Source organism: Staurois parvus, unplaced genomic scaffold, assembly GCF_062004578.1.
Source record: "Staurois parvus isolate SC_StPar_1 unplaced genomic scaffold, SC_StPar_1.0 ptg000298l, whole genome shotgun sequence".
Taxonomy (NCBI): domain Eukaryota; kingdom Metazoa; phylum Chordata; class Amphibia; order Anura; family Ranidae; genus Staurois; species Staurois parvus.
The window spans coordinates 11,615-30,506 of NW_028318094.1; the positions used below are offsets into that span (position 1 = coordinate 11,615).

Sequence of the window (18,892 nt, forward strand, 5' to 3'; positions counted from 1 at the left end):
ACAGCAAGTGACTTTGGGGTCAAGTCACTAAAGTTTACCGCATGCGCTAACACTGTCACATGACTCATTTGCATAAATTATCCATGCGGTAACAAAATGTCCACTTCACAAAAAAAAACAAAAAAAAAACAATGCAGAGGTATTTAACAGAAGATTAAAAATGTGTCAGTAAATACCGCAAAAAAAAAAAATCATGAAGTAAGCTGTTAAGTCCAATTCACAAACAGAACAGAAAGTAAATAGACAGATGCAGTTCTGTCTTCATTATTATATAATTAAGTGCAAGTATTTGAATTTGAACTGGTATTTGGTTTCAATACACTTGAAAAAGTTTGCAGAGAGTCGTTTTGACCTGGTATTTTACCTGCCCTGCACCTATTGCAGTGTCTGTGCAGCAGAGCCCAGACTTGGAGAGGGGAAAGCAGTACAAGACGTTCATGGTCTAACAAGGAGCATGTTGACAGGAGGAGAATGCAGAGTGAGAGATAAATGAGAGTATCAAGATGATGCTTTCTCTTCGGTGTCTTCAGTCATAAGCTGGGAGCAGGTCCATGACAGATTGGGCTCATGGAAGTGGGATGAATTAAACTGGGCATCATTCAGCCTAGAAGAGTGAGGACATCTAGTGGTAAAGAATAAATACTGCATGGGACAGCTTCAGATTGATGGTGACTATTGCAGCAAATAATTATCCTAACTGCTGACAGCATGCAAATAATTATTCTGCAGGGCTGTTATTTTCATTGCCAAAATGTTATTTAGAGGACTGGATGAGTCTCCAGTCACAACAGAAAATACCTTTTAATGGAAGCATTGCCAAACTTTTACCAGGCAGTGCTACTACTTATGGACAGTATATATATCCTGAAATATTCAAAGCTTTGTTTTACAAGCTGTAGTACTGAATGAGGAAGCAGCTCGTGACAACGTTCTGGATTGGATTTTTAGTAAACTCTATTAAACATACAATTTCTATATCCTGGATATCCTAAAGAGAGAAGTAATACACTCTACACACTCTGCTTCATTCACTTCATATCAAAATATTATTTTAGCTGTAACCATAGAAAAGAAAATAAATCCGATTTCCCCATTAAGATTAAATGACTCCTCTAAATTAATCCTAAAATCAATAAACCACGCAAACTGATATTAAGCGCTGAACAGAGACTCTGCTGTGCATCAAAATAATCAAATATCAGAATTTAAACATCTGAAATGAATTAAACTTAGGTAGGAAATCGATGTCACCATTTAAGTGGAGATGGGATAAGCAAAAGTGATCTTTTCCCCGTATGAATCTCGCTAAAACCAAGCAGAGCTCGCTGCACAAGGTTGAATAAAAACCTCAGGTATGATGTAACTTGATGTAAATGTCCAGTGTCACCATGTAAAGAATTTTAAATATAAGGAACTCTCTACCAGACCTGCTAAGCTGTCCATACACACTACAATAGGATAGTGAAGAAATCATTTTTTTTTTAAAGGCAATGGTTAAGTGGTTAGCACTGGCAGTACTAGGGTCAATGGTTCGAATCCCAACCATGGCACCACCTGCCTGGAGTTTGCATGTTCTCCCTGTGCCTGTGTGGGTCCCGCCGGGTACTCCAGTTTCCTACCACACTCCAAAGACATGCTGGTAGGTTAATTGGCTCCAAATGTCCCTAATATGTGTATGTATGAATGTGAGTTAGGGACCTTAGATTGTACGCCCCTTGGGGGTTAGGTACTGATGTGAATGTACAATATATGCGTAAAGCGCTGTGCAAATTGACGGCACTATGTAAGTACCTGAAATAAATAAATAAAGACAAGCTACTGACAGGTGTAAAAAGAAGGCACCTACAGGTCTATACACAATATCTTTAGCAGCCTTCAGTGCCCATGGTCTCCCTGATTGCTGGGCCCTTCCAGGCAGTGAGACAGCTTGGCCACTCCATCCCATTTTTATTGGCCCATCATTATAATTGGCTGCCCCCCTGGCCAATAGAAACATGTTTCAGGCAGGATGAACAGTGCACAGTACTCCCTCTGACAATGACCTAATCTGCTTTGCTCTCCAGAACGATGGCGCCATCTTTGTTCTGGCATTATCTAAGGTCACCTACTTCTTGAACTAAGGAGTTGGCTCAGAGATGATACTGTAGTTAGATTCAGCAGTAAAAAAGGAAACAATCAATGGAAAATACACAGATAATAACAGCTATGTGAAGTATTTAAAGTGTTTATTCAGTATAAGGGAAAGTATTCTTTCATTTATGAAAAAAAAACATAATCTAGTGCACTACACGTATGTAATCATACAACAAGGAATACTAGTATAACGTCTCTAAATTAGACCCGACCACACTTATACTGTAAAGATGATACAAATCCAAACAGTATAGGTAGAATATGTGGACCTCTATTGGGCCAATAAACATCTTGACGCGTTTCATGGATAATCCACTTCTTCTGAAGAAATGTTGAGCAGAACACAACAAATAATATACATTTATTTACAATACCAATAGATAAACATCAAAGCATCAATCCTGGACATCAACATGTTATGGTTACAAATATGTAAAAGCCTTATATGAACAAAAAACATAGAGAGTTACAGTAGTACAGTGAGCACTGTGAGGATTATGTTTTTACAGTATTACAGTGAGCACTGTGAGGATTATTTTTTTTACTTCTCCAATGCTTTTGATACCGTCAGGCCAGATCTCTTGGGTGAGAAGCCAATAGCAATGCAGGTTGAGGTCTCCTTTGTGTCCCGAATTGTTCACTACTTGACTGGAAGACTGCCATAAGGTGATCAGCAATGCTGGGGCCTAACAGAGGACATTAGAGTACCTACATTAGTGTACTCACTGGGAGGCAGGAGAGAAAGGAGGGGGGAGACATCACTCACAGTGGATGGATGGATGGATGGATCAGTAGACTGCACCTTTCCTCTTCTGGCTACTGGGCTTCACACTTCCCGCCCACGCATCTCCTTCTCTGAGGCACAACACTGCTGGGAAGTGTGGGCATAGCAGACACAGGAGGGGAGGGTGGGATAGGGAGGAGTAGAAGCAGCTCTCTCTCATCTCCTGTCTGTGTGTACGGGAGGGGAACTGTCAGTGCTGGCTGTAGGCTGTGAGAGAAAGACTCTCTCAGCTCACAGTCGTGCAGCTGCTGGGGAGCGACAGTCCAGCCTCTTGGCCCCCCTCCCCACAGTGGCATCAGAGCGGCCCAGGGGGCAATTGCTCCATCCCTGCTATTAAGTTATACAATTTCTCTCTGTCAGTCCTGGATGCGAGGTTGTTAATCTAGAATTAAGATTTCAATGTCGTTTATTCTGTAATATTTTGCTAGTGTTAGGCCTATTTGTGCTAGCTTTGAAAGCAGACGTTTGAGGGGCGTTTTTAATGCTCCTCAAATGCCTATGGAATTGATACAATGGGCAGCCCACAGTGCTGTTCACATTATCAAAACATGAAGCTTTAGAGTCGCGTTGCTTCAAAATTGAAGCCTCATGTCGAGTCAGGAGGAGTTTGAAGCCTTACAACTCCTCCCATTCAAGTCTATGGTGACGCTCCTCAAACGCACTGGCAGGCGTTTGCGGGGTGTTGATACCATTAGAGTTTATTATAGGCATTTGTGGTGCAGTTTTAACACTTATAAAAAGCTTATAAAATGCCTCAAAACCACGCATAGCGCGTTTAGGGAGCGTTTTTAATACTTGCCCATACTAAAGCTCATTAACGTCTGTCTAATGCCCATCCCCGTCGGAGATGCTAGGTAATCACTGGGCGCCAGCGGGTAATCACCTGTGATTTTATATACATGATTTTACTCAATCATGTATCAGAGTGCCCCTTAGCATAAAATGCACCCATCAGAGTGTCTCTTCACGTTTTGTTAAGGGGCACTCTGATGGGCACATTTATATTAAGGGGCACTCTGATGGGCGCATTTATGTTAAGGGGCACTCTGATGGGCGCATTTATGTTAAGGGGCACTTGATGGGCACATTTTATGCTAAGGGGCACTCTGATGGGCGCATTTATATTAAGGGGCACTCTGATGGATACATTTTATGTTAAGGGGCACTCTGATGGGCGCATTTATGTTAAGGGGCACTCTGATGGGCACATTTTATGCTAAGGGGCACTTTGATGGGCGCATTTATATTAAAGGGCACTCTGATGAGCACATTTATATTAAGGGGCACTCTGATGGATACATTTTATGTTAAGGGGCACTCTGATGGGCACATTCTATGTTGTGCCCATCAGAGTGCACCTTAACTTTAACTGTGCCCATCAGCATGACCCTTTAACATTCAATGTGCCCATCAGAGTGCCCCTGTAAGACTACACCCGACCCTGAGAGCAGACAGGAGCTGTGGGGGGATCTTTGCTGAAGGATCAGCTGCACGCTTGTGTACAGGCAGGGAGCGGGAGCCGGAGAGACAGTGAGCTGGAAGGGGCACACGTGATGTCATCGGTTGCTGTGACAACCGCCCTGCTGAGCAGTGGATCTGTCAATCCAGTTTGGCGGGCTGGTGGTCCAGAAGGGAACGCTCTTCTGGCCGTTCTTGGACCATGGTTGTCCATTTGGTGACTGCTGCCTTAGAGGTTATAATATAAATAATCGGGGATTTGTTTCTCAACCAATAGGTGCAGAAACGTCCCTCCTCCGAGTCACCCCTTGTCTCCGCCCCCTACCCACCTCAACCCCTCCCCCAGCTCCCAGTACTGCCCCTTTTTGAGAATACGGAACCAAGTATCATGTTGTATGGAACAGAAAAGCAGTAAAATAGATCCCGTGCAGCCAGCAACAATAGATCCCCCTCATATTAATAGACCCCCCAGCAACAATACATCTCCCCACAACAATAGACTCACCCAGCAACAATGGACCCTTCACAACAAAACATCCCCCAGCAACAATAGATCCACACCAGCAACAATAGTCCCAAGCAGCGACAACATTAGATCTCCCAGTAGCCAGCATCAATAGACCTGTCCCTCAACAGTAGTTCCCTCCAAACAGCTATTGACTCCCCCAGAAACAGACCCCCCCGTAACAATAGATTCCTCACCAGTAACAATGGACCCTCTGCAACAACAACAGATCTCCCAGTAGTCAGCATCAATAGACCTGTCCCTCAACAGTAGTTCCCACCAAACAGCTATTTACTCCCCCAGAAACAGAACCCCCCCCCCAACAATAGATTCCTCACCAGTAACAATGGACCCTCTGCAACGAAATATCACCCCTTAACAATAGACCCACACCAGCAACAAAAAAACCCCAGAAGCAACAGCAGATCTCCCAGTAGCCAGCATCAATAGATGTCTCCCTCAACAGTAGATCCCTCCAAACAACAATTGACCCCCCCAGACACAGAATACCACTCCCCAGTAACAATAGATTCCCCACCAGCAACAATAGTCCCAAGCAGCGACAACATTAGATCTCCCAGTAGCCAGCATCAATAGACCTGTCCCTCAACAGTAGTTCCCACCAAACAGCTATTTACTCCCCCAGAAACAGAACCCCCCCCCAACAATAGATTCCTCACCAGTAACAATGGACCCTCTGCAACGAAATATCACCCCTTAACAATAGATCCACACCAGCAACAAAAAACCCCAGCAGCAAGAGCAGATTTCCCAGTAGCCAGCATCAATAGACGTCTCCCTCAACAGTAGATCCCTCCAAACAACAATTGACCCCCCCAGACACAGAATACCACTCCCCAGTAACAACAGATTCCCCACCAGCAACAATGGACCCTCTGCAACAAAATACCACCCATCAACAATAGATCCACACCAGCAACACTAAACCCCAGCAGCAACAGCAGATCTCCCAGTAGCCAGCATCAATAGACCTGTCCCCCAACAGTAGTTCCCACCAAACAGCTATTTACTCCCCCAGAAACAGAACCCCCCCCAACAATTGACCCCCCCAGACACAGACTATCCCTCCCCCAGTAACAATATATTCCCCACCAGCAACAATAGACTCCCACTTAAAAATAGATCCCCTCCAGCAACCATAGATCACCAAACAGCATATGCAGCCCCTTCAGCACACCCCAGCACCCCTTGCCATTACATACATTCAGTGCTGCTGGAAATAGCAATGTTTAGTGCACAGGTGAGATGTTTGTCAGGTAAGAGGCGCTCTTCCTTAGAAGCTTGCCATCTACAAGGAGGGATCACTGCAGGTATGTATGTACGGCTGTACAGCACAAGGTATGACACATAAGCAGCTATCTTCACCTATCTCCCATCAGTGCCTTTGCCTTGTTTGTCAGATGTGAGTATGGTGTCTGTGTGTGCTGCCCTCTGACCTGCAGCAATAACTGAGTACATAGTCCTCCCTTCCAGCTGGGATGGCATTGTCCCTGCTATTTACCAGCATGTGGGTGTGGATAATCCTGCACTGAGCAATTACTTTCTCTTCTGGACTCTGAGCGGTAAGTAAAAGGGTTTTTTCTTTGCGATTGTTTGAGATGTATGTAACAAGGCACATTGTATAGTATAGTGAGGGACACTTTGCAGTTTGGAGGGTAGACCTTGTCTCATTATGTACACAGTATTCTCCTTTACATCTTCGTCATTGCCTCCTCTTCTGTGATGTCTTACAGATCCCTTACATGCATTTTATATGTTTATTTTTTCTTTTTACATGAATATTGTTTCGAAAGAACAGGAAACACTAGGGCTCATTTACAGTTGCGGTCAAAGGGCGGTAAAAAAAGGTGGTTTAGCCCCCCGATCACCTCCTCTTAACCCCTAGACATCGAGTGCACGCAAATATGTGGCCTCTCAGCATCTGGGCCTTGATGCTGAGAGTGCCATTAGAAAATACATATCTGCTGAGAGCGTGCGCCCTGCCCGCTCCCAGCACTTACGTCTATGACCAGGGGCAGACTGACAACTCATGGGGCCCCCGGGCAATAGGGGATCATGGGGCCTCTGTGTCCTTGCCCAAACTCAAAAAAGCCTATGAAAAAGGTACCAGGGGCATCTCATGGGGCCCCCTACTGACCACGGGCCCTCGGGCAATGGCTGAGCTTCCAAATGGTCAGTCCGCCGCTGTCCGTGACTTGCGGAAAGGTCCTGATCTCCCCTTGGAATCGGGACCTTTTCTGATCATGTGACCGCCATGACAGCAAATCGCATGACTCTAAAACCCCGCTCGCCTCCCGGCTTCTGAAACTCTTAAAGGGCGGTGCCGGAGCAAAGGAATTAAAGTGGTTGTAAAGGGTGAAGGTTTTTTTACCTGAAAAAAACCTTCTGTGCGTGCCTCTCCCCCCCCCCCAGTACTTACCTGAGCCTCATCCATTGATGTGAATGACAGCCTCGGTTGTCCTAGGTCTCTGCCTCCTCATTGGCTGAGACAGCAAGCGGGATGTCAATTACAGCCAGTCAGCCAATGAGGAGACAGGGCGGGCAGGCGGGTGGCCCCCAAGCTGTGGCTTCATGTGTGAATGCAAATGTACAATCCAGACGCACACGTTCCTGCGTTAAAAATGGCTGTGTGTATAAGTGGGTGCTGCAGCGACCGTCGGCTGGAACCAAACAGAATCAGCAAGGGAGAATGTCAACAGCACACTGAGGATCACCAATATGGGTCCAAAAGTTTTAATGAACAGTTACATAGTTACAGCAAGGCAACGTTTCGGAGTCCCGCAGGACCCCAGATGACTGATGAAGGGGTCCTGCGAGACTCCGAAATGGTGCCTTGCTGTATATGTGATCGTTCATTAAAACTTTGGACCCATATTAGTGATCCTCGGTGTGCTGGTGACATTCTCCCTTCATGTGTGAATGGACACACGGAGCAGAAGTTGCCCCCATAGCAAGCTGCTTGCTGTGGGGGCACCCGACAGGAGGGAGGAGCCAGGAGAGCCTGCAGGGGACCAGAAAAGAGGATCTGGGCTGCTCTGTGCAAAACCACTTCACACAGTAGGTAAGTATATACATGTTTGTTATTTTACAAAAAAAAAAAAAATTAACCTTTTTTATTATTATTATACAGGATTTATATATTATTATTATACAGGATTTATATAGCGCCAACAGTTTGCTCAGCACTTTACAATATAGCGGGAGACAATACAGCAACAATACAGTTCAATACAAGAGGGTTAGGAGGGCCCTGATCCTTGGAGCTTACAAGATTTAGAATCACTTTAAGCGGCCAAGGCATACAGACCAGGTTGTACACATGCTGCAGCAAAAGGTTGCATTTTTGTGTCTATAGACTTCAATGGAAATGCTGCAGAAAAGCATGTATTTCATTTTTGCTGCATTTTTGCCATGTTTTGGATGCGTTTTTGATACGTTTTGTGTTTTAAATCAAACAACAAGAGAAATGTAAAAAAAAATTGAAAACACCCCTGCAAAACGCATCAAAAACACAGCAAAAATGTGTCAAAAAAGCAAGTGCAAAAATGCAAAACGCAATGCAAAACGCAGTGCAGAAACAACTGAAACGCAACCTACACAAGTGTGAACCCAGACTTAACAAGCCTTCGCTTTAGCAGACTTTCACTAACTCCACTCCATGCTCTGCTTCTGCATCCAAATCTACGCACTTATCTATAAATATAGCCGCCTAATGCCTTCAATATGTATGAAATATACCATATGCCGGGGTTTGTAGACAATAGGTGCTCTGTTTTATAGAACTCCCCTCTGCTCTCCACACCCCCCTTCTCTCCTCCTTAGTGCTCCTTCTCCCTGCCTTCTTCCTGAGCCTGGGGCTGCTGAGTGACACAGGGAGAGTGCAGTGCGAGCTCTGCCTGCATCTGGCTCAGCACATCACTCTGCCTAGGTGGATGTGACAGGGGCTGCTTGCTGCACCATTCACCAGACAAGGTAAGTCCCTGCACACTGCAGCATCCTGCCCAAGGGCAGTGGTAGATGAGTGCCATGCACAGAGCTGGGCAAAAGTTCAAAAAAGTTCTTAAAGAGATACAGGAGATTATAACAACAGGGGGTAGCTGGAGGACCACAAATTGTGGTGACCACCTATGTAACGACTATTCACAGCTCTGCCGTTTTTAGTAAAATTTCAATTATTTAGTCACATGAAAACAATTTTATCTGAAATATTAATAGAAAAAAATTAAAGGAAGTTTCATTTGAAATATATGATGGACCTGTGATAAGGAAGTGAGTGCTGTCATAATGATAGATCTCTAATCTAAAGCTATGTGATCAATTGCATGATTGTTTGATAAAAAGATGAAATGAGAAGTGATTGAGTTTTAAAAAGCACATGATGTGACCGGCTATAGCTATTGTTCTTCTGTGCATTGGGTTACCTGTATTATCACCTGGCAGGCAAGTGCAATGACAAGGATTTGTTATTACCTTGATATTGCTCATAAACTGCTGAGCTGTATGTTGTTTTTTTTTATTGTAATTTAATAAAAATGTTTACTTCAAGGGTTTATTTCATTTTCAAGATCTCAAAAAGATGCTGCTAAGAACGATAACCAATCAGAAATCAGCTTTCATCAGGAAGCCCATTCTTGATTGGTGTCTGTGGTTTAATGCATCCCGATAATCACTGTACTCTGTTATTCTATAAGCCCAAATTTTATTATTATCGTTATTATTATTATTGGTATTAGTATTATTATTAGTAATAGTATTTGTATGATTATTATTAGTAGTAGTAGTAGTAGCAGTAGTAGTATTTGTATCTTATTATTATTAATAACAAAAACAGCAATCATAATAATGTAATATGTTATTAGTATTATTATTATTATTAGTAGTAGTAGTAGTATTTGCATGATTATTATTATTATTATTATTAGTAGTAGTAGTAGTATTTGCATGATTATTATTATTATTATTATTAGTAGTAGTAGTAGTATTTGCATGATTATTATTATTAGTAGTAGTAGTAGCAGTAGTAGTATTTGCATCTTATTATTATTAATAACAAAAAACAACAATCATAATAATGTAATGTGTTATTAGTATTATTATTATTATTATTATTAGTAGTAGTAGTATTTGCATGATTATTATTATTATTAGTAGCATTTGTATCTTATTATTAATAATAACAAACACAACAATCATAATAATGTAATGTATTATTATTATTATTAGTAGTAGTTGTATGATGATGATTATTATTATTATTATTATTATTAGTAGTAGTAGTAGTAGTAGTAGTAGTATTTGTATCTTATTTTTATTATTATTATTATTATTATTATTAATAATAATAATAATAATAATAATAACAAAAACAACAATCATAATAATGTAATGTATTATTATTATTGTTATTAGTATTAGTAATATTATTATTAGTAGTAGTAATTGTATGATTATTATTATTATTAGTAGTACCGTAGTAGCAGTAGTATGTGTATCTTATTATTATTACTATTATTATTATTATCATTATTAATAACAAAAACAACAATTATAATAATGTAATATATTAATATTATTGTTATTAGTATTATTATTATTAAGAGTAGTAGTAGTAATATTTGTAAGATGATTATTATTATTAACAATAACAACTATTATAATGCATTATTATTGTTATTATTTCTTACTACTCTTATTATGCACAGGCCAGGTTTGTGTGACAGCAGGGGGATTCAGGTGTGCTTGTGTTCTGCTCTTGATTCTCTATAATGCAATATTTGTTCATGTACAGCATGGATGACAATGGAAGAGCTGTATATACTGTATGTGTAGGGTAATAGTTATACCATTGCTAGTAATAAATGATTCATGGACCTCATTGATCAAAGTGCCTGACATGAAAACTGTCTAAGATGTCTTGTAATGCGTGCTCCAGCTGTCATGTTCAGCACTGAATATACAGGAGATGCTTGCTGTTGGCCAACACAGGCAGTTCACTCATCCACAAGGCCTTATAATTACTGTTATTATGGTAGTTGTGATTTGTAGGCTTGTACGCTCGCTTATTTTTAAGATTGTGAAAAGAGTGTATTTGCATGTCTCACCATACACAAGAAAAGAAACAGCCACAAAGAAAGAAGGTGAAAGTGCAATGCATGTCTGCACACTACCCACAGGATACACACAGAAGGCCATGTACACCCAATGTACCCAGGACATAAACACTCAAAAGCACAAATGCAAAATCTATTCTGCTTCCCAAATATTCAATCTAATTGAATCTAGCACGGTAATATTAGGTAGCTACATCATTTGTATAGATTTACACAGTCCGTGGAAGTTGGTGATAACATGTAGGTGTGCATGTATATACTACTGATAAATGAATCTCAAGTTTACTAATTTAAGACAACTGTTTGCAATGTACGAGGAATTCAAGGTACACTCATACTTGATAAACACTCAGAATTTAGTCATCGGTGTGGCGTCGTATGCACGCAGGAACAGAAATAGTTTCCTTTGTGTACATAGGTGGTGTATTGTGCTAAAAATGTGCTTTTTTTCCATTCATTGTGTATGTGGACTGTATATTAGAGGTATTGATAAAGGTGGACCAAAATGTTTCATAATAAACTGTCGTGCGACAGCCCAGTGGCTAAGTGGTTAGCACTTCTACCTAGCAGTACTAGGGTTGTGGGTTCAAATCCCCACCATGGTCCTGCCTGTAGTTTGCATGTTCCTGTGCCTGCATGGGTTTCCTCCCATACTCTAAAGCAGCCATTCCCAACCAGGGTTCCATGGAACCCTAGGGTTCATCCAAAGGTTGGTAGGGGTTCCTTGAGCTGTTGTTTGTTGACCTCTCATTTGATGGTGCCTGTATGGTTCCAGGACCTGCACCACTTGGCAAAGCCACCAGTTACATTATAAGCTGCCTGTAAGGGTGGTATTCTGGCCACCACTGTAAGGGTTCTTCCTACTGACCACCAACACAAAGGGAATTTTTGCCGTTAACTACCTAAAGTTGGCTTAAGTAAGGGTTCCCTGAGACCTGAAAATTATTTTAGGGACTCCTCTGGGTTACAAAGGTTGAGAAGCGCTGCTCTAAAGACATGCTGATAGGTAAATTGGCCCAAACATGTATGAATGTGAGTTAGGAACCTTAGAATTTTGGTTCCTTGAGGGACTGATGTGAATGTACAATATATACAGTTGCAAGAAAAAGTATGTGAACCCCTTGGGATTACGTGGAGTTTTGCATGAATTGGGCATAAAATGTGCTCTGAACGTCATCTAAGTCACAACAATAGAAGAACACAGTCTGCTGAACATAATACTACACAAACATTAGATGTTGCCATGGTTTAATTGCACATAACATGTAAACATTCACAGTGCAGGGAGGAAAAAGTATGTGAGGCCCTAGCTTAATGACTTCTCCCAGAGCTCATTGGAGACAGGAGTGAGCCAACCTTGACTCCAATCAGTGTGATGATATTGGATGTGTTGCTGACAGCTGTCCTGCCCTTAAAAAACACACACCTGTTTTGTGTTTACTGGTTTCAAGAAGCACTGTCTGATGTGAACCATGCCTCGCAGAAAAGAGCTCTCAGAAGACCTACGATCAAGAATTGTTGACTTGCATGAAGCTGGAAAGGGTTACAAAAGTATCTCCAAAAGCCTTGATGTTCATGTGTCCACGGTACGACAGACTGTCTACAAATGGAGAAAGTTTAGCACTGTTGCTACTCTCCCTAGGCGTGGTCGTCCTGTAAAAATGACTGCAAGAGCACAGCGCAGAATGCTGCATGAGGTAAAGAAGAATCCCAGAGTGTCAGCTAAAGACCTACAGAAATCTCTGGCACATGCTAACATTTTTGTTGACACATCTACAATAAGGAAAACATTAAACAAGAATGGAGTACATGGGAGGACACCACGGAGGAAGCCATTGCTGTCCAAAGAGAATATTGCAGCACGTTTGAAGTTTGCAAAAGAGCACCTGGATGTTCCACAGCACTACTGGCAGAATATACTGTGGACAGATGAAACCAAGATTGAGTTGTTTGGGAAGAACACACAACACTATGTGTGGAGAAAAAAAGGCACAGCACACCAACATCAAAACCTCATCCCCACTGTAAAACATGGCGGAGGGAGCACCATGGTTTGGGGCTGCTTTGCTGCCTCAGGGCCTGGACGGATTGTTGTCATTGATGGGAAAATGAATTCCAGAGTTTATCAAGACATTTTGCAGGAAAACATACGACCATCTGTCCGCCAACTGAAGCTCCGCAGAGGATGGGTGATGCAACTGGACAATGACCCAAAGCATACAAGTAATTCAACAAAACAATGGCTGCAACAGCACAGAATACGCCTTCTGGAGTGGCCCAGTCAGAGTCCTGACCTCAACCCGATTGAAATGCTGTGGCATGACCTTAAGAGAGCGATTCACACCAGACATCCCAAGAATATTGCTACACTGAAACAGTTTGGTGAAGAGGAGTGGTCCAAAATGACTCCAGATCGTTGTGCAGGTCTGATCTGCAACTACAGGAAACGTTTGGTTGAGGTTATTGCTGCCAAAGGAGGGTCAACCAGTTATTAAGTCCAAAGGTTCACATACTTTTTCCTCCCTGCACTGTGAATGTTTACATGTTATGTGCAATTAAACCATGGCAACATCTAATGTTTGTGTAGTATTATGTTCAGCAGACTGTGTTCTTCTATTGTTGTGATTTAGATGACGTTCAGAGCACATTTTATGCCCAATTCATGCAAAACTCCACGTAATCCCAAGGGGTTCACATACTTTTTCTTGCAACTGTATATATGAAAAGCGCTGCGTAAATTAAATGCGCTATATATAAGTACCTAAAAATAAATGTGTGTTTAAATAATGAGCTGAGATGTAACAATTTGGACACACATGCTCAGGGGCGGACTGACAACTCATGGGGCCCCTGGTCAATAAGGGATCATGGGGCCCCTGTGTCCTTGCCCAAACTCAAAAAAGCCTATGAAAAAGGTACCAGGGGCATCTCATGGGGCCCCCTACTGACCCCAGGCCCTCGGGCAGTGCCCTAGTTTCCAAATGGTCAGTCCGCCCCTGCACGTGCTTTGTATGGAAGTGTGTCTACTGTCTTCTGGGATGTAGTTGGCAAACACCTTGTAAGCAGTGGGAAAGGGGGGGGGGGGAGGGGCATGGGGGTGGCAAGAGTGCCTCTATTTTAGCCAGTGCACAGCTTTATTAAATTCTCTGTTATACAGCTGTTGAGCCTTACACTTGGGTAATCAATTTATATTTAAATTTATATTTGGTACTTAACTGGGTAATTTGGGTACTAGCAGGTGTAAGTACACATCACTTGCACCTTTTCATGCGTATACTTGCAGAGTCTTTGTGCAAGCTTAAAATGCTTGTAAACCTAAAAACAAAACAAATGTAATATATTGCAGTTTACCAGTCCTTAGATGTGGTAGCTGCATTAGTCTTCTTTTTTTCGCTTTATTTTCACCTGGTGAGACAGCCAGTAACACACTTCCTATCCTAGGGTGTTTTCCCATCATTGAAGGAGCAATGGAAACACCTTTGCACATCAGCATTGTCGGTCTGGGGAGAGGGTAGTGGTAGGCTAGCTAATTTGGATGGATTCAGCTAAAATTTAAAGCTGAACAGATAATTTTAACGTTTTTACAGCAAACTGTTTTTTTTCTCCTTTTGAGATGAAGGTTTGGTATAAAAGAATACAAGCTGACCATTGTAAGTACTCCTGTCAGTGTTGAATGTTTTGTCTCAACCCTCCAACTGCCATTTTTGCTGAACTGCTTGGTTTATTGAAGGAAATTAAAAAATAACAGACTTAGTGTCAGGATCACCAAGTGAAAATAAAGGAAAAACTAAAAAAGAAAATAAATAAATCCACCGTATCTAAGAATTGGTAAGATGCAATATATTTCATTTTTGTTTTTGGATTTCATACCGCTTTGATTATGGATGTATTTAAAGTGACACTATCACAGATGCTACCAGAGTGTCTGAAAGTATCTGTAGTTGTTTGTTAGTCATCCTCAGGGGGCGGAGTCAAGTCAAGTAAGGGGTCTTATAGTAAAATTCATGGTGATCCAGTTGGTAAGATTTTTAGTTGGTAAGATTTTTATCTGGCTGAGGTCTGAATCTCATGTTTGCGCTATAACACATCTCAGTCCCCTTTTACATCACATTCACCCCTTTATATCACTGTCCTCAGCCCCCCCTTTACATCACAGTCCCTCTTTTATATCATTGTCTACAGTCCCCCTTTAAATCACAGTCCCCCCCTTTAAAACAGTCCAACTGTTCAGGACTAGCCTCTTCTTCAGAGTGGCTCTGAAGAAGAGGCTAGTCCTAAACAGTGGCTCTGAAGAAGAGGCTAGTCCTGAACAGTGGTTCTGAACTAGAGGCTAGTCCTGAACAGTGGCTCTGAAAAAGAGGATAGTCCCGAACAGTGGCTCTGAAGAAGAGGTTAGTCTTGAACAATGGTTCTGAAGCAGAGGATAGTCCTGAACAATGGCTCTGAAGAAGATGTTAGTCCTGAACAGTGGCTCTGAAGAAGAGGCTAGTCCTGAACAATGGCTCTGAAGAAGAGGTTAGTCCTGAACAATGGCTCTGAAGGAGAGGCTAGTCCTGAACAGTGGATCTGAAGAAGAGGCTAGTCCTGAACAATGGCTCTGAAGAAGAGGTTAGTCCTGAACAGTGGATCTGAAGAAGAGGCTAGTCCTGAACAGTGGATCTGAAGAAGAGGCTAGTCCTGAACAATGGCTCTGAAGAAGAGGTTAGTCCTGAACAGTGGCTCTAAAGAAGAGGCTAGTCCTGAACAATGGATCTGAAGAAGAGGATAGTCCTGAACAATGGCTCTGAAGAAGAGGATAGTCCTGAACAATGGCTCTGAAAGAGAGGCTAGTCCTGAACAGTGGATCTGAAGAAGAGGCTAGTCCTGAACAATGGCTCTGAAGAAGAGGTTAGTCCTGAACAGTGGATCTGAAGAAGAGGCTAGTCCTGAACAGTGGATCTGAAGAAGAGGCTAGTCCTGAACAATGGCTCTGAAGAAGAGGTTAGTCCTGAACAGTGGCTCTAAAGAAGAGGCTAGTCCTGAACAATGGATCTGAAGAAGAGGATAGTCCTGAACAATGGCTCTGAAGAAGAGGATAGTCCTGAACAATGGCTCTGAAGGAGAGGCTAGTCCTGAACAGTGGATCTGAAGAAGAGGCTAGTCCTGAACAATGGCTCTGAAGAAGAGGTTAGTCCTGAACAGTGGATCTGAAGAAGAGGCTAGTCCTGAACAGTGGATCTGAAGAAGAGGCTAGTCCTGAACAATGGCTCTGAAGAAGAGGTTAGTCCTGAACAGTGGCTCTAAAGAAGAGGCTAGTCCTGAACAATGGATCTGAAGAAGAGGATAGTCCTGAACAATGGCTCTAAAGAAGATCTTAGTCCTGAACAGTGGCTCTAAAGAAGAGGCTAGTGCTCAAAACCCGTCAGCCTGTTGGAGGTCCTATTGTCCTGTCTGGTAATATGATGAATTGTGGATTGGATGGTGCTGTTTCCATTTGATGAGCTTGTGATACTTGCTATCTTTGTGAGTATGATACTTACTAGCCATGTTTTCAGGATAATGCACTAGGGTGCCCTCTGTCTTGTTTGTTAATATTACTGGCTTATTAATATGAAAGGAATCCTGCCCTCTGTCCTTATATGCAGCCCCTTCCTCTCCCACCGCCATGAGAATGATAGCGGGGACCAGGCAGGAGACCAGAGAGAGAGTACACCCAGGGTAATAAGTGGCATGACTGTGGTCCGGACAAGACTGTCACCCAGTACGGGTCCAGATCATGGTCCGCCATATGGTGAACCCTGCTCTAAGTGATCAGGAAATCCCTAACCTCGGGTGTATACTTATTTAACCCCCCCGTATTGTAGCTTTCAGAACTTTGATAGACCCACCTCCCACATCCCACCATTGCATACTCCAATACAAGTGCCTCTTCATTGGACATTGATGTCCCTCATTGGATTGTGGGATAGACGGAAAGGTGGGAGAACTTCAGAAGCTAGTGTCAAGTATGCCAGGATCTGTGCACTCGGGGTTCAGGGGCTCCATAATAGCCCAGCGGATAATTTAGTGACAAGTAGATGTGCTTTCAAGTAGCTTGGAGTGGCAGGCTAGAATTAGCATTAACATAAGGCAGCACAGTGGCTAAATGGTTAGCTCTTCCGCCTGGCAGTACTAGGGTCGTTGGTTTGAATCCCAACCACGGCACCACCTGCCTGGAGTTTGCATGTTCTCCCTTTGCCTGCATGAATTTCCTCTGGGTACTCTGGTTTCCTCCCACACTCCAAAGCCATGCTGGTAGGTTAATTGGCTCCTGTCTAAATTGGCCCTAGTATGTGAGTTAGGGACCTTAGATTGTACACCCCTTGAGGGTTAGGGACTGATGTGAATGTAATATATATGTGTAAATTACTGTGTAAAATGACAACACTATACAAGTATCTGAAATAAATAAACATTTTGAGTTTTCCATGACAAATATGTTTTCAGTAGACCATAAAAATCAGTGTTTTGATGACGGGTGCTCATGTACCTCTGTAAGGGACCGCCTGGCGGTACCACTAGCACTCCACTGAATAGGCGTCCCCAGCGCACGGAATCTAAGTCCCAGGGTGCTTGTTCACCAGGGCCCCTGATGGTGGGGATGGACTTGGAGCCCCCCGAGACCAGGTCGTGGCTACTGGTTGCGTCCGTCAGTGGTAGTGGTATGCGCCAAGGGCTCCCACGGGGAAGAGTCTGATGTGAGGAGGTCAGAAGACCCCACTGCAAGGGATGGATAGATGGATGGATGAGCAAGGTCAGACGGGCCGGGTCGGTAACAGAGAGGACGGCAAGGTACAAGGCAGCGGGCATAGAATGGTCGGGTCACACGCCAGGTCAGCAACAGCAGGTCAAATCCAATCAGGGGCATTCAGGAGAGAGGTCAGGCAAAGCAAGGGTCAGAATAGGAGAAAGCAGCAAGGTCAGGTACAATCCGGGTCAAAACTTACAAGGTACAGGTTCACAGGATGCAGGGAAGACCAGAAGGCACTGAATGACAGCTCAGGGCCATTTAAATATCCCGCCCTGCGCTGCCATTGGTGCCCAGCGGGCGGCCGCGGCTTCTACTGCACATGCGCGAACTCGAACGCCGCGGCCCGGACCTAGTGCCCGTGTCCCTGCACAGGGTGGTGCACTGCGCCTGCGCCGGGACCATCGCGGCGGGGATCGAGGAGATCCCTGACAACCTCTATAAGTCCTTGGACTTCATTCCGCAAGGCAGTGTAAAGAGTACTAATGATGTGCAAAGTACAGTAACATAACAGCAATCAATCAGAATCTAATATATTGTAATCAGATCAATGAAATATTGATTACCATTGCTTGCTGTTCTGATTGATTGTTATCACCCTTAAAGTGGAGATCCACTCAAAAGTGGAAGCTCCGCTTATTTGCCTCCCCCCCCCCTCCATTGCCATATTTGGCACCTTTTGGGGGGAGCTGGTACCTGGTTTTGACAGGTACCTGCTCCCACTTCCGGCTCAGTTTGCTGTGCCAATGTGAGCCGGAAATTCGGCCCCCTCTTCCCTCCCGCAGTCTCCTGGTAACGTTCACGAATTAGGGAGCGCAGTGCGACTCACGCATGCGCAGTGGGCACCCGGCTGTGAAGCCGCAAGCTGTCACAACCTAGTGCCCACAGTTGAGATACTGGCGCCGTGGAGGAAAGAAGGGGAGACGGGACGGCGCGGGTCAGCACATCGCTGGACTCCGGGACAGGTGAGTGTGTGTTTATTAGAAGTCAGCAGTTACAACTTGAACAACTTTAGTGCTTCTGTTGTGAACTTTGAGGATGAATTGCTCCACAGTGCCTATAGCTAAAAAGGTCACTGGGGACATGTTTTGAAGCTCATTTTCTGCTTGTTAAGA

General features: G+C 43.3%; 1 protein-coding gene across 1 annotated transcript in view; it reads left to right on the plus strand.

The window, feature by feature from the left end:
• Positions 1-8,758: 8,758 nt before the first annotated feature.
• The window catches only part of SYNPO (synaptopodin), a 152,722-nt gene continuing 142,588 nt past the window's right edge, over positions 8,759-18,892 (plus strand). Inside the window, exon 1 of the mRNA XM_089682777.1 lies at positions 8,759-8,873. The gene's annotated coding sequence lies outside the window, so the exon portion shown is untranslated. The remainder of the gene's footprint in view (positions 8,874-18,892) is intronic.